At 42.7% G+C, this 16,557-nt stretch overlaps 1 protein-coding gene across 6 annotated transcripts in view; it reads right to left on the bottom strand.

Annotated features, from left to right (window-relative positions):
• The window catches only part of PDZD2 (PDZ domain containing 2), a 410,031-nt gene that overhangs the window by 205,198 nt on the left and 188,276 nt on the right, over positions 1-16,557 (bottom strand). The window contains exon 1 of one of the 6 annotated variants that reach the window (XM_037798735.1): positions 11,185-11,743. The exons of the other annotated variants lie outside the window; for them this stretch is intronic. The gene's annotated coding sequence lies outside the window, so the exon portion shown is untranslated. Of the gene's footprint in view, positions 1-11,184; positions 11,744-16,557 lie in introns of those variants that run through there. 6 annotated transcript variants of the gene reach the window in all.

Here is a 16,557-nt window from a genome sequence, read left to right as displayed (position 1 = left end):
CATTTTGGTAATTCTCCCAATATTTCCAACTATCTTGTTATTATTATATCTATGATGGTGATCTGTGATCTTTGATGTTACTATTGTAATTGTTTTGGGGTGCCACAAACTGTACCCATAAGATGGTGAACTTGATAAATGTTTTGTGTACTGACTGCACCATAAACTAGCCGTTTCCCCAACTGTTTCCCTCTCATGGGTGATTTTGAGGGGTTCAAGACTTCAGTGGTTCAAGATTTCATGCTACAGAGAAATCTTTTGTAAAAGGAAGAGTCAATGGATGTGGCAAACTTCATTGTTGTCTTTTTTTTTTTTTTTTTTTTTTTTTTTTTTTTATATTGAGAGATATTTATTACACTCCTGTGTGAATTCTTTTATTTTAAATGTTAGAGCCGTGGCTGAAGACTCTTCCATAAGCAAAACATATTTAATGAGTTCTCTGATGTCCAACAGCAGAATAAGTTTTTAAGTTTTTCCTACTTAGATGGGAGAAATGTTTTCTCTCCAGTGTCAACTACCTTATGTCATCTGAGACTATCAGTGAAGCATTTCCCACATATGGGGCAAGTGTATAGTTTCTTCTCACTGAGTTCTTTCATGTAACCTAAGTTTACCACATAAATGGAAGAGATTTCCCACATAAATGGCAGACTTATAGTTTCTCCACAGTGTGAGATTTCTCATGTCACCTAAGTTTACTGTGTACATGTAAGGATTTCCTGCATAGATGGTGGATATGCGATTGCTCTGTGGTGTGAATTTTCATGTCGCCTAAGGGTACCACATTGACTGAAGGATTTCCCACATATATTGCAGACATATGGTTTCTCCCCAGTGTGAATTCTTTCATGTTGCCTAAGGCTACCACGATGACTGAAGGATTTCCCACATATATTGCAGATATTGGGTTTCTCTCCAGTGTGAACTCTTTCATGTTGCCTAAGTGTACCACAATGACTGAAAGATTTCCCACATATATTGCAGACATTGGGTTTCTCCCCAGTGTGAATTCTTTCATGTCGCCTAAGGGTACCACAATGGGTGAATGATTTCCCACATATATTGCAGACATTGCGTTTCTCCCCAGTGTGAATTCTTTCATGTTGCCTAAGGTTACCAGAATGACTGAAGGATTTCCCACATATATTGCAGATATTGGGATTTTCTCCAGTGTGAATTCTTTCATGTTGCCTAAGGATACCACATTGACTGAAGGATTTCCCACAAGTACTGCAGACAAATGGTTTCTCCCCAGTGTGAATTCTTTCATGTTGCCTAAGGTTACCACAACGATTGAAGGATTTCCCACATATATTGCAGATATTGGGTTTCTCTCCAGTGTGAATTCTTTCATGTTGCCTAAGAATACCACATTGACTGAAGGATTTCCCACATGTACTGCAGACATATGGTTTCTCCCCAGTGTGAATTCTTTCATGTTGCCTAAGGTTACCACAACGATTGAAGGATTTCCCACATATATTGCAGATATTGGGTTTCTCTCCAGTGTGAATTCTTTCATGTTGCCTAAGGATACCACATTGACTGAAGGATTTCCCACACATATTGCAGACATATGATTTCTCCCCAGTGTGAGTTCTTTCATGCTGTCTGAGTGTAGAACTACCAGCGAAGTCTTTCCCACATAGATGGTAGCCATATGGCTTTTCTCCAGTGTGTATCTTCTCAAGTTGTCTAAGGCCAGAACTACTTCTGAAGACTTTTCCACATAAATGACAGTTATATGACTTACATCCAGTTTGAATTTTCTTATTTTTACCAATGAATGAATGATAATTGAGAACTCTTTGAAATTGTTTGTTTACATTGGGTTTCTTTCCCATGTCAGTCATTGTGGAGTGAGTGAAATATTCTCTCAAATCATTACTTTCAAGGGGATCCTCTTCAGTGTGAGAAATCTGCTTTGTTTGGTTGGTAGATGTGTCCTTCTTAGACATATATTGCATGGTTATTATTTCTTCTTTTTTATGGTCATTTTCCCTGCCTGGAATCTGTACTTGGAGAAACCTTAATCCTTCTCTCCACAGTTCTCCTTGTTCTGACTGTGAAAGCACTTCTGATATGCAGACCTGATACCCCATGAACACAAGATGATTGATATTCTCCAGCATAACATCTCTGAACAGCTTTCTCTGGTTCATGTCCAGCATGGCCCACTCTTCCTTGGTAAAGTTGATAGCCACATCATTGAAGGTCACTGATTCCGGGGTCTCCAGGGCCTGGCTACTCCCCGCCGCCATTTCCACAGAACTTTGCTGCCATCAGTGGGGGCCTGGGCGCCAAGGAGGCGCCAGGCGCGGGGCGCGTCTCTCATTGTTGTCTTATATTAAGAAATTGCCACAACTGATGTGGGACATGACTCCCAGGAATGAGTCTAGCCCTGGCATCACGGGACTGAGAATGCCTTCTTGACCAAACGGTGGAAAAGAAATGTAACAAAACAAGGTTTCAGGGGTTAAGAGATTTCAAATAGAGTCAAGAGGCTATTCTGGAGGTTAGTCTCATGCAAGCTTCAGCTAGCTATTTCAATAGGCCACAGTAAGCCAAGCCCAAACCAACAGTATTCCCCAAAATCCTAAAGAACACCCAGGTTCCTATCTGAGACTCTATAAAAGTTTCACTCACTACATTTATATTTCAGAAACTTAAAACCTCCAGATTGTTCCTATGACAGGTAAATCCCAAAACCCAGAAGCACCAGTCTCTTCAAGAACATCAACCAGCTGCATCCCTCTTCCCCATAATGTCTACACCCCTTTTCAATATGAACAACTTATACTGCTTACAGCTCAGATATCCCTGAAGATTGAGAGAGTGATCAATTGAGAAGGAGGAGTAGCAACAGACAAGATAGGATTTAACAAAGGATTATGACTATTCAATCACTATAAGGATTTTTTTTTAGTGTCTAGCGTATTAGAATAGCTAGAAGGAAATAATTGAAATTGTGAACTGTAACCCATACTATACTTTGAAATTTGTTCTATAGCCACTTGTTAAACTGTACTTTAAAAGTTATCACTTTTCTGTATATATATTTCATAATAAAAAACGTTAAAAAAAAGAAATTGCCACAACTACCACCCTGATAAGTCAGCAGCCATCAACAACGAGGTAAGACCCTCCAGCAGCAAATAGATTACAACTCGCTGAAGGCTCAGATGATGGTTGGCATTTTTTAGCAATAAAATTTTTTTTATTAAGCTATATACATTGTCTTTTTAGACATAATGCTATTGCACACATAACAGACTACAGTGTAGTGGAAACATAATTTTATATGCACTGGGAAACAAAAAAAAAATTGTGTGCCTCACTTTATTGTGATATTTGCTTTATTTTAGTGGTCTGGAAGTGGGAACTGAACCCATAATACCTCTGAGGTATAACTGTACAATTCAAATTCAGAAGTAGTAAAGTAAATGAAACGCATTTCACAGCCAGGCATATAATCAAGATTTTATATAACAAAGGGATAGCTATACCCTGGATCAGTCAGGGTCCCAGCAGGAAAGAGAAGTCACCCTCAAAAGGGTTTAATTGAAGAGTATTTTGTGCAGAGACTATCTATAGAAATACGGATGGGAAGCTGGCAGTGTGAAGCACCCAGGGGCTAGAACAGCTGGCGGTGGGTGGAAACTATTATTGCCTCCAGGTCTAAAGGGCAAGGAGAGGAAACCGTGTTTTCAGGAGATGTGCAAGCTGAAACAAGGAAAGCAAGTTGCCTTGGGGGAGCTTAGAAGTCAGCCATTGTCAGAACTTCAGCAAAGTTGTAGGGAGAGTAAAGGGGATAAATACCCCAACTCACTCTCCTACTGCCTTCTGATCCCCTGTCACTGCCTCCGTTGGCATAAATGAAGGCAAGAGAGTCTGCCTGCTGAAGTCCCTAGGGGTCAGCCTCCTGGCACAGAGCAGGGCAGAGAATGAATTAGGGGCAGGCAGACAAAGGAGGACACACACATAAGTTCTTAAATGTTATGCACACAGATCTATTTGGGACATACATATCTTTGACTTTTCAAAAAAAGATTATTTGTTCTACAGAGGAACTACAGACTTAACCTAAATGTATACAACAAGGTCTTCTAGCATTATCTCTGATATAATTTATAAAAACAGAAACATCCTTAAATTTAGGTAGCTTCTACAGAATGCCTGTATCATTTAAGGCATGGTATATTTGCTACCCAACAAGTCCAACTCTTAAGAAGACAACCCACTAACCAGACAATATTGTTTCCTAATATTTTCTTTAATCCTTTAAACCTACAGGTCCCCAAAATTTCCTTAAATAAAACAAACTCCAAAGTTTGCACACTAAAACATTTTTCCAGTTATATTTTTTGTCAGTAGGCAATTAAAATAAGAATCCCAGAGGTCAGCCAAAAGTCTATAGCTAAAGTCAATAGCTAATGCAAGAGTCAGATATAGTATCTCTAGAATCAAGTGTAATAGGACATGTTACGAAAAACCACCTGGAAAATAGCACTTGGCAGGGGGCATTTTGGGGATCTTCATTTCAAACAGCAATTCCCTGCCAACTAATGTTTAACCTTTAACTGCGACCCCCAGGAAAATTTCCAAAAAATTTAGAGCCTCAGAGTGTCATCTATTTTTATGCAGAGTTCTACTGACGGGACAGGAATCTAGAACTGGGATGAGATTAGCACCTCTCCTAAAGGGAGCAGTAGGGGGGTAAGGCGTGAGGGAAAGAAGGAGAGCAGAGTTAACAAATGTCTCAGGGTCACCTCCCAATTAGTGACCACATGTTGGAGATTTCTCGGGACAGTTCCAGCTTCAGATATTCAAGCCCATAGTGCTTAAATGTCCAGCCCTGGGGAAATAGTTACACAAACAATGGTACTTTCACATTATTGGGAAATATGCTACCACTAAAATTAACAAGTTTGTAACAACACGAAAAGTCCTTGTGTTTATTTGTTCACAATAATGTTTGAATCCCTCTTGTATACCAAAGATAGTATAAGGGTGTTAAGCATGTAGTGATGGATTATGTAGTAGAAAGCATGCATGTATACAGTATAGAGGGGGCTCTGGAACCAGACTGCTGACATTGAAACCTCTGCTCCACTGGAAAGCCAAACCATCTTGAGCAATTTCCCTAAATACTATGTGCCTCAGTGATCGCCACTGTAAAAGAGGAATACAACTGTACCTTCCTTATGGGGTTGTTGTGAGGATTAGATAAACTAATACATGCAGAGTTTATAACAGCACCTGGCAGATAGTAAGTGCTCAATAAATAAAATACGATGTTCCCATCCCTAAAGTTGTGTTTACTTAAGAGATAGAGATATAAACAGAAAAACAACGTTATAACACTAAGAACAATTAAGCATCTCCCTTCAGGCTAACATTACATCAGGAATGGAACAGCTCAAGAGGGCCTTCCATTCATAAAAATAAAGAGTGTGTCACTGCCACCTGAGTCAGACTGGTAAAAACAGGAACGGACAGGCCACTTTCTCTTACCATCCGTTCATCCTGACACAATTGAGTACTTCCGAGTTTATTTCATCTTCGAGGGTTTCCAAAGTCTTGGGTATGCAAGGACAAAGCATGGAAGACAGAGAAAACAATACCAAGTATGCAGGAAGACTTGCCAGCCTCAACAATCACAGGTGCAATGAAAACCAGCTCTCAGCTTTTCACCGGCTGGGATGCATGAGATTTCTTAATTGGCTCCTGGGATTTAAGAGCAGTCTTCACTCCTGTGACAGTAGGTTCGTGTGCTGGGATCAGTTAGCAATCTCCAAAGCAAGGAACTGCCTTTCTGCCCCTAAATGATTCATTAGTTATTTCTTCCTTTGAAGTTAGAAGGGAGAATAAAATTACTTTCACCTGTGTAGAAAATAGGACGTGTGGAGAAGAATCCTACTTGCAATCTGAATAAGAAATCTGATTTGAGCAGCCCAAATCTTTCTGTAAGATGAGTCCATGGTCTACAGTAAGTCTTTTTGGAGATGAGATAAATAAATACCAACCTTTATCAATTAAGCAGCAAATGATACCAAACCCTATCAAAATGGCTTAAACAGGGAGGAAATTAATCTTTTCATATGACAAGAAATGCAGAGGAAGGGCAGGGCTCAAGCCCAGCTTCTCTGGGCTCTGCTCTGTGTTGGCTTCATCCTAAACTGGAAGGAAGATGGTGAAAGCAGTTCTATACTGCAAGGTGCTGGAAAAAGGAAGCAGGCAATCTATTTTTGCATCTTTTTCTCAGTAATGAGCTAATATTCCTTTGCACTTCATTGACCAGACTTGGATCACATACTCGGTTCCTAAACTTACCTCTGGCAGGTGGAATGGAATTACTTTGGACAGGGCTAATCATTGCAGAGATGAGATACTTCAGAGCCCACGTGATCACTACATCACCCACTGGACTTCTGGTGAGGACCAAAAAAGGAAATGAACATGAATATATTTCAGGGAAATTAAAGTGCTGGACAGTAATTCTTACAGAGAGGACGTGGATAAGCTCTAACCTCAAACACATTCAGAAATGCCTTCTGCCTGATACTACATAATTAATGATTTGATGGAGAAGACGCTAACATACCTAGTATAAATGCCCAGGAATCACTGTATTCACAGCCTGTGTATGTCTAATTATTACTGGAGAGATCAAAGTGCAACACGACCTATTGGCATTTCAGCCTCGAGTGGTCACCTGAAGTAGGGGGGTATAAACCCAGAAAGAACTGCAAGGAAGGTTCTAATGCAAGGTTGGAGCATCAGGCAGGAAGACTCGCCAGTAAAGTGAGAGTAAAGGAACTGAAAAGGGGGCAAGTGCTAAAGATAAAGAGAATAGAAGAAACCAAGACTGCAACAAAATGTTGGAAGCTGGAAAGCAGATGAACTGGTGGTAATTGACTTAGCAGATGAGAGAAAGCTGAAATCTACCACAGCAGTGAGAGAAGCCTGGAAACAGGCTGGATTCATGCCACAGAGCTCCAGAGAGCCTCCAGCACTGGGGGCACCAGGCACTGAAGCAGCCAGATCCCCACATCGCCTCTCGCAGCCTTGGCTCCCAGGTGACTGTCTGTATCCTGCAGCCTGTTTACTCTGCAGCAGCTGAGCTACTCTGGACTGGGAGACATGAGATGTAGCTGGAGGTGGGGGAACTGCTTTAAAAATAGGGAAAGATGGGGATAACTTGGACCCAGCATCATGGGATTGAGAACATCTTCTTGACCAAAAGGGGGATGCGAAATGAAACGAAATAAAGCTTCAGTGGCTGAGAGATTTCAAATGGAGTCGAGAGGTCACTCTGGTGGACATTCTTACACACTATATAGATGACACTTCTTAGGTTTTCAGGTATTGGAATAGCTAGAAGTAAATACCTGAAACTACCAAACTACAACCCTGTAGCCTTGACTCTTGAAGACGATTGTAAAACAATGTAGATTACAAGGGGTGACAGTGTGATTGTGAAAACCTTGTGGATTGCACTCCTTTTATCCAGTGTATACAGATGAGTAGATACATGGGGACAAAAACTAAATGAAAAATAGGGTGGGATTTGGGTGTTCTTTTTTATGTTTATTTTTTTTTATTCTGATTCTGATTCTTTCTAGTATAAGGAAAATGTTCAAAAATAGATTGGGGTGATGAATGCACAACTATGTGTTGGTACTGTGAACAGTTGATTGTACACCATGGATGACTGTATGGTATGTGAATATATCTCAAAAACTGAATTTAAAAAAAAAATAGGGAGGAGAGAATGGTTCGACTTCTGATCTCCTTCCCTCCTCTGGCTCCCAGAATGCCACAGCCAACCAGTTCTCCTTAGTGAGGGGCACTTCTCTTCACCTGGTCAGTTTTCCCGGAGAGGAAAGACCTTCCCCTGACAGGTGTGCGTGCCCCAGGGATAACGCTCAGGGGGACAATCCTACCGCAGTTCTTGGTGCTGGCTGCACATTCATATCTGCTGGGGAGCTTTTAATAATTGCAACTATCAGGTCCCTAGCAAGATTGTCATTCAGCAAACATGTACAGAAAGTCTACTGTGTGCCAAGCACTCTTTTGGATTCTCAGACACTGTTCTAGGACCCTTTTTGTTAGAGGACTTATTCCTGGTTCTAAGCCCCATCAGCGTATGCAGATCTTCCAATTACCTTTTCAGTGATCCTCAGACAGTTGAGGAAAGCTGTTAGCATGAATGAGAGAAATTAAAATAAAAAATCAGAGGAAATCAGAGGAACAGAAACAGTGCAGGGAGCAGAAGAAAACTTCAAAGAAGCTCTAACTGAAATTAGCAGAGTTGAGATTTTCATTCATGAAACAAGAACAGGAGGCTATAAAAAGAAAAACCCAGATTTGTAACGAGCTCTTGAAAATGAGCAATTTTATGGCAGAAATAAAAATTCAATATAAGGGTTGAAAAGTAAATTGAGGAAATGTCTCAGGAAGTAAACTTTTTTTTTAAAGGAGATAGAAAATGTAAGAGAAAAGTAAGAAAATTAGAAATTCAATCCATGACGGCCTCCTTCTAATTAACAGGCATACCAGAAGACATGGAGGGAAACTATTATTTTTTAATTTCAGAAAGCTGTTCAGAAGTCAAGGAAAAGATTTTCCAAATCACGAAGGCGCATTGAAAGCCTAGTAAAATGAACAAAAACCAGACTCACACCATTAAAGAAATTCAATGGCAAAGAGAAAGAATCTTACAAGAGACAAAGACAAAATCCTAAAAACCTTCAGCGAGGGGTAAATGGTTATATTCAGCACACCAGGAATTAGAATGACATCAGTCATGTCAATATTTAAACCTCGAGGAGTAATTCTTTCCAAATGCTGAGGGATAAGGATTTCCCACCTAGAATTCATACCCCATTCAAACCATCAATCAAACTTGGAAGAGCTCAAAAAAAGCCTTACCTCCCACGTACTCTTTCTCAGAAACTTCTGGAAGACGTGTTTCACAAAAACAAGAGCGTAAACAAAGAAAGAGGAAGCGATAGGTCTAGGAAACAGGGAAGCCAGATCAGAAAGAGGCAAAGTAAATCCCCAGTGTGACAATGAAGGGAGGCCCGTCATGGCAGCTGGGCTGAGGTCCCGAGAGCAGGAAATCCAGAACCAAGCAGGACTCCATGAGCAAAATGGACCATGGGTAGCAGTATGAACTTGTCATCTAGAATTGGATACAGAATTGAAAGTGGTTGTCTCTGGGACAGAGCAGTTGAGGTGAGAGGTGGGACGAGCAACTACTGTTTTTAGTTCTAAGCCTTATAAACATATTTGACTTTTTCAATTACATAAGTGTAGTTTTGATAAGGAAGGAAGGAAAGCTCAGGCTATGAATCAGTTCCTGAGTGAGAGTCCAAGCAAGGATCAGGAAAAGGTTCTTGAGCAGTTTCCTGGAGAACACAATCTCTCAAAGGCAGAGCAAACACACTCACTGAAACCCTTGCAAAAGGGATTTTATGAAGAAGGCAGATCTAAGTAAGTGGCAGAGCAGATGAGAACAGAACTTGCTGTTTCAGGAACAGGACAGTTTTGGTCACTATTTCCCTTCAAGGCAACAATTCCTGAGTGTGACCTGCCCATAGCGTATAGGGCACAGCAATACAAACAGTGGCTTAAGGATTGCCCTACTATGTGCCAGGTGCCATGTTGGATACCTTACATAAGTGAGAAAACAAAGAGAAAGGCAGTTTTGGGTAACTTTGCTGCTATGTGCTATCTTCCTTTTGCCCTAGACTACGGAGAGGTTGAACATATCTCCTTGGACACTCGTGCACACAGTGAGGGCTCAAAGAGCAACATTTAAAGAGCACAGAACAGGTCTGAAATCCTGAGTCCTAAAGGGTTTCCCCAGTAGTCACTTTCCCCTACATCATGGTTCCATTTTTTCTGTCTGTGGCCCACTCTGAGAACTCTTCTTTCCTTTAGAACCTGAAAGGGGCTGGCTTTCCTCAAAGCCTGCTATGCCCACCAGTGAGACCCCATGGCTGCCCCCTAGCGGCCATGGGTTTGACGGCAGATCCTAAAGGCACCTGAATATGGTGGGTCCTGTACGTTCTCAACTTTGTAACAACGCAGCACAAGAAGGGAGCTGCAATGAATCTACAAGTCAGTGAACGTTCGGTGGGCAAATTAACACTTGGGAGTGGGAAGAGACCCTCATATGTTATTTTTCAACTCATCTGCAGTCTGAATTTAGAGTTGCAAAACCACATAAGAGTACAAAATCTGAGAGTACTATTCCATATTGTTTACAGACTTTACATTACCAGCCTTATGATATCAAACCCAGCCTGACCTATTTTTGTGAGAAACATTTACTGTTTAGATTCACAGACTTTTCTACCAAAAATGGTTCCCAGGGTGACAGCTGTCATTACCTCTTTCTCACCCTCTGTCTCATGAGACAAAATTCACTTCACTCCTAGTATTTCTAAACAGCCCTCTGGAGAGTAGCTGCATGACAGAAGATGTCACTCTCTTTCCAAATATCCTCCATCTTTAAAAAGCTTTGATTTGTGGAGACTACAATCAAAACATTCTGTGAATCAGTGGTGGGGACGTTGTCCAAGCAAGTTGTTTAGTAGTTTTGGATGAAGATCTGTCCCCCAAAGGAAATCATGACCTCATGTGAGAGCATAAACAAAGTTCCCGCTCTTAGAGAAACAGCTTTGCTCTACCCCAGATTCGTTCCCAGGCAGTCAAAGGGAGGCGCATGGGATGAGAGCCGTGTGACAGATGTCTGGGTTGTCAGCCTGCACCCCCACCCCTGCCTTCTTGGGCTTCAGTAGCACCTCATATCCGAGACGTCTGAAGGAAGCGGAGCTCCTCCATGGCTTGTCCCTTATGCCTCCCTAAACAGCCAGCTCCACCTTCCCTGTCCATTGCACAAACACAGGGCGCCTCCTTTGCTCAGTCTCATACTTGACAAACCAATTCCAAGTCAGTTACTCCTCCCAAGGAACACAAGAAACACACAAATCCCCCAAGTCAAAAGCCAAACACCAAGTGATCTGTTAGATGAGCAAAGCAGAGGGTTAGTCGGTTGCTCTGTTTTCTTGAGGCTGCGGCTGAATTTCCACTCAAGGATTTAGCCTCAGTCTGCACGCCAACCCTGATCGGGAAGCCTGAGGTTTTTTGCTTGCTTGTTAAACAGATTCCTACCTCCAGCTCTGAAGTCACCTTCCGGGGCTTCCTCTTGGATCCCTTGACTCAACTTCCTTGGAGTCTCGGTCAGGAGCAGCTGGCTTCCCCGTAATCGGCTCCCGCTGGGGTTAGTAACCCCCAGGGTCGCTCATTAGCCTAATCACCTGCCGGCGACCCAGCCGGGCGCGGGGCGGCGGGGCCGAGCGGGCTCCCCTCCCCGCCCGGGGCCCGCCCCTCCCGGCCGTCCCGCTGACTGTCCCGGGGCGGCTGCAAGGGGTCCTTCTGGAACCGGTTCCTGCAGGGGCTCCTCTCCTTAGGCTACGTGTCTCTCGGAGGACCCCTCCTCCCTCCTCCAGGCCCCGGTTGAGGAGGTTATGAAAAGACTGTAATGCAGTCCTCACTCGGCTTGCACTCCCCGGGCTCACTTGTCAAAACTGCACAGCATTCCAGAACCCCTTCCCCGGTCACTCCCCTTGCAAGGGAAAAGGAAACCGCCCCGGGAGGACTTCAGGGAGTCTGGGGTTTCTGATTCAGACACCTTTGCTTACATCGAGTGCTCAGGCGCTACCAGCCGTAACCTCGGTTTGAGGGAGCAAATGTCCCCCCCAGACCCCCTCGCCCTGGTCAAAAGTTCGCCCTCGGGGCCCCCGCAGAGAAGCTCCACCTCCCTAACATCAATTCATTTCATAATCGCTCCGTTTCATAATCAGCAGGGGCATGGTTTCTTACTCAGCGGGACGGGGGTGGGGGGAGCTAAAATCACAACCATCACACCGGGCAGGATGTCAGGAAACTTTCCAGAAGTCTCCGCAGTCAGATGCCTTCTGCTGGAGGAACCAAATTCATACCCGCTGAATTACAATCGCCGGTGACTGCACAACTGAAGCATTTCCTTTATACCTTCTCCCACCTCCCCGCGCCCCTCCCGGCTTCTGCGGGGTTCAGTCCACGAGTCACCCACCCGCACCCCCACCCCAGAGGCCTGAGGGGGCTTCGGCCATGCAGCCCCCTCTCCTGCCGCAAGCCGCTGAGGAAACCCGACCCACGAGGCTGAACTGTTTACATCACACCCACTGAGGGCATCCTGTCTTGAATTAATGGGAATACAAATAAGACAGGAAAAGAGTGTTTGCTTTTCTTAAGGCGGGAGAGGGCCCTGGCCGAGAGGGAGGGAGTCACCCCGCATTTCATTGTGTGACCAGGTTTCTTTTCAGAACTTCTATTTTATTTTATTCTATTTTTTCCGCTTCTCACACTTGTTGAAATGCAAAAGCACTGCTGTGCCAAACCTCAAGCCATTAAAGAACTTGTGCTCAAAACGCATTTTTACCTGGCATCGAGAATGATCCAAGTTGGAGATCCCACGCGCAGGTAGGTGTATGGAGAGCACCTGTGCTTGAGTGGCACAGATTTCGTCATAAACAAGCAAACGAAACAAATCCCTGGGCCTCCTGGGACTTTGCAGACAGGCTCACACACGCACCCCACTTCCTGGGGTTCGTTCCAGAATCCTGCTGTGGCAGCACGCCCCACCTCTGTTTCTCTAAGCTATGATTTTCTTTCTGGGCCTCCAGCAGCCCCTAAAAGTAAATTAGTTTTGCAATGGATAGATCTGGTGCAATTCCAAGCAATTAATTAAATGACGGAGATGAAAGAAGGCTTCAGTTCCTGGTCCCGTTACTGCCACTGGAATGGTAATTAGAGGCTTGGATGGCCCAATCCATGTCCAGGCCCTTCTGGAAGTCTACCCACTCTCAGCAGCAGCCCACAGAGTGCATGTAAAGGATCATCCTATTTACCAGTCCTGAAATTACCCCCAGTTGCTCCATTCAGGTCAGCACTGTAGCAAATGTATTCCTTCTTTGGAAATATGGGAAGGCAACAAAGCCCTGAGACAAAGTATATCTCAAGGACAAATGTGTTTAGAACACATGTGCCCAGTGAGGACAAGCCTTTTAAGCCAGTCCTCAAACTAACTGCAATTCCTGGGCCAAAGCAAGTTAGGCTGATGATTTTTAGAAAAAATCCAAGTCTATCAGAATTCCTTAATAGAAAGTGTCTGCCTGACAAATATAAGGGTTTCACTAAATGTGGCCTTTCCTACTCTTCTGCATGGGGCAGTAGTCCTAGTGGGTTTATGATCATACTTTTATGTAGCATCTCATTTTACACAGTGTTCTGGTTTGCTAATGCTGCTGTTCTGCAAAATACCAGAAATGGATTGGCTTTTATAAGGGGAGTTTATTTGGTTACAAAGTTACAGCCTTAAGGCCATAAAGTTTCCAAGGTAAAGCATCAACAAAGGGTACCTTCACTGGAGAAAGGCCATTGGCATCCAGAAAACCTGTTAGCTGGGAAGGCACGAGGCTGGCATCTGCTTGCTCCCAGGTTGCATTTCAAAATGGTGTTCTCTAAAATGTTGCTCTTGGGGCGTTTTGTCCTCTCTTAGCTGCAGGTGCTCTTCAAAATGTCACTCTCGGTTGCTCTGAGGTCCTTCCGTCTGTGAACACCCATCCTGAATGGGTGGGGTAACACCACCATGGAAATTATCCAATCAAATGTTTCACTCACAGTTGATTGAGTCACATCGCCATGGAAACACTCAATCAAAGGATTCCAATCTAATCAACACAGATACATCTGCCTCCACAAGATTGCCTCAAAGATAATGGCATTTTGGGAGCCATAATACATCCAAACTGGCACACATAGTATCTGATCAATTTTACGGGAATTAGGTTCAAATTCAATAATTTTCTAACAATTTCAGAAGTGCTCCTGATCTTCCTTTCTGGTTGGTTTTTCCACTGACAGTTTCCTAATACTTTCTTTTCTAATTTTCTGTACTCCATTAGTTTGCTATGTACTTTTATGCTTCATAAATCAATGCTGTTTAAAGTAAATCTATGCTTTTAAGTATCATGCAAGTAAATATTCCCCCTCCCACTTTGTTGCTAAGCTCTGTTTAGGGTGTGCATGTGCAGGGAATTAAAAATTTGACCACATCTGTATAATATCTTAATTTCAGGAAAGCTTTTGAATGCATATGACATTCTCATCAGCAGGCCTGAAAAATATGATCTGGAAGGACTTTTCCCTCACTGGTTTCACAAGCAGCCTGGAAAAGTGATCAATGGCTCAGTAAACAAAGGGGTGCTTGAAATGCAGCCTACAATTTTATCCTGGGTCTGGTTTAAATAATAATTGAAATTGCTATATGCACACCCAGAGTCTACAGATAACATTAATCTGAGTGGGAACTGCTGGTAGGTTAAGAGAATCCAAAGTGGCTTCAACACATTAAGAAAGTGGTTCATTAAAAACAGTTTAGAGTTCAGCGTGATGGCTGATTGCAGAGCAGTATCCTAAGGGGTGATGATGAAAATGACAGACACAAATGGGGTTTAATATCTAGATTTACAAGAAAAACTGAAAAAGACATGAGGATCTCAGTAGACCATGCAATTATATGAATCTGCATGTTGTGCTGATAAGAAATTGGGAACAGAATACTGGGATGAATTCACATTAGTGGGAGTTTGACGTGAAAGGGAAGGGACCCCCTCCTCCCTCCACCGTAATAAAGAATTTGGCAGCAGACAGACTCTTTTTAGGGTGGTATGTCCAGTCTGAGGCCCCTTATTTTAAGGGAGATGTAGGAGACACTGGACAGGTTCCAAGGGAGAACCAAATGATTAAAGAGAGAAAATAGAACCTAGGAGGGAAGGTTAAAGGATTTGCATTTGTTTAGTCTAGAGAGAAAAAGTGCCTAAAGGCAAACATAACTGTCTTCTCCTATTTGCAGGGTTATTATAAAAAGATACCAACCAGCTGTTCTTCATCTCTACAGAAGGCAGAGGAGGTAAGAGAATCAAAGTGCAACATTAAAATTTGGGTCAGATGTAAAGAAGATTTGCTCGATCATAATGGTAACTGACTTGACGTTAGACTAGTCTGGTTTGACATCACCGTGCAGTATTCACCTATAAGGCAATCTTCAGTGATTGTCTTGTGTGTTAAGGCAAAAACCAGGCTGGAGAACTCCTTTCATCCCCTTCTGGGGCTACAGTGTTCCTCAGTTATTCTATCAATGTGGGAAACTCCATGCTCCCTAACTTACAAAAAAGGTGCCGTGAGAGTGTAATGCTCCCACAAACATATGCACACATCTCATTGGAACTATGTTTTCTTTACTGGGATGGTGTTTTGGTTTGCTAAAGCTGACAAAATGCAATATACCAGAAATGGGGTGGCATTTACTATGAGGATTTATTAACTTACAATTTACAGTTCTCAGACCATAAAAATGTCCAACTCAAGGCATCAATAGGACGATACTTGGATTCTGAAGACAGGCTGCTGGCATCAGGGGTTCCTCTGTCACATGGAAAGGCACATGGTGACATCTGCTGGTCCTTCTCTCCCAGGTTTCGTTGCTTTCAGCTTCTAGCTTCAGCAGCTCCCTCTCTCAGCTTCTCTGGTGCACTTCTCTGTGAGCTTCTCTTAATTTCACGTCTTAGCTTCCGTATGTGTTTTATCCTCTTATAAAAGACTCTATTTCGAGGATTAACACCCACCTGCATTGGGTCATATCTCAACTGAAATAACCTAATCAAAGGGTCCCACTCATAATAGGTCTATGCCCACAGGAATGGATTAAAAGAACATGATCCTTTCTGGGGTACATACAGCCTCCAAACTACCACAGACAGGTATCTCTTAGAACATGTCCCACTTCAGACACAGAAGAGATGATAAAGTATATTTAATTGATTCACTTCCATATATTGTTTTTATGAACAGGAAGCATTGCTTTTGGTATAGTGGGCACACAAACATTAGATGATGATGATGATGATGACAATAGAAATAGTTATGAATTGTTAAGATCTTACTCCACTTATGTTGGGTATTGTGCTAAGTACTTAGTGTAGATTACCTATTTCATTTATTTTCTGTAATAACCCTGTGAGGTGGAGATTATTATTAGTCTTATTCTAACAGGAAGAAACTGAGTTACAGAGAAGTTGAGTAACATGGCTAGTAAATGTTGGAGTTACAATGCAACTCCATTGAATCTGAGACAAGATGCTGTGCTTACCCACCACACTGTTACCTTCCATCATTAAGTATTTTTAGCTCCTGGGAGGGAGGAAAAGTTGCAAAAGAAGCATTTATTCTCTGTTGGCCCAGGCTGGAGAACTGATTAAAAACCAAGCCTTCCATAGGTGTACGTGGACAGAGGAACACAATCATGTTTTCTCTACATAGCCGAGGATGAGAAGGCCTGGCATTGCCTTCTGATCTGGAAGTGCACTGCTATCTCCCACAATGCTGAAGAATGCAATCAAGGTTCTCCTCTATTTTATTAATTAGGAAAACTTAATTATT

This window comes from Choloepus didactylus, chromosome 11 (assembly GCF_015220235.1).
Source record: "Choloepus didactylus isolate mChoDid1 chromosome 11, mChoDid1.pri, whole genome shotgun sequence".
Lineage (NCBI taxonomy): Eukaryota > Metazoa > Chordata > Mammalia > Pilosa > Megalonychidae > Choloepus > Choloepus didactylus.
This window is presented reverse-complemented; position numbering and strand designations above follow the sequence as displayed.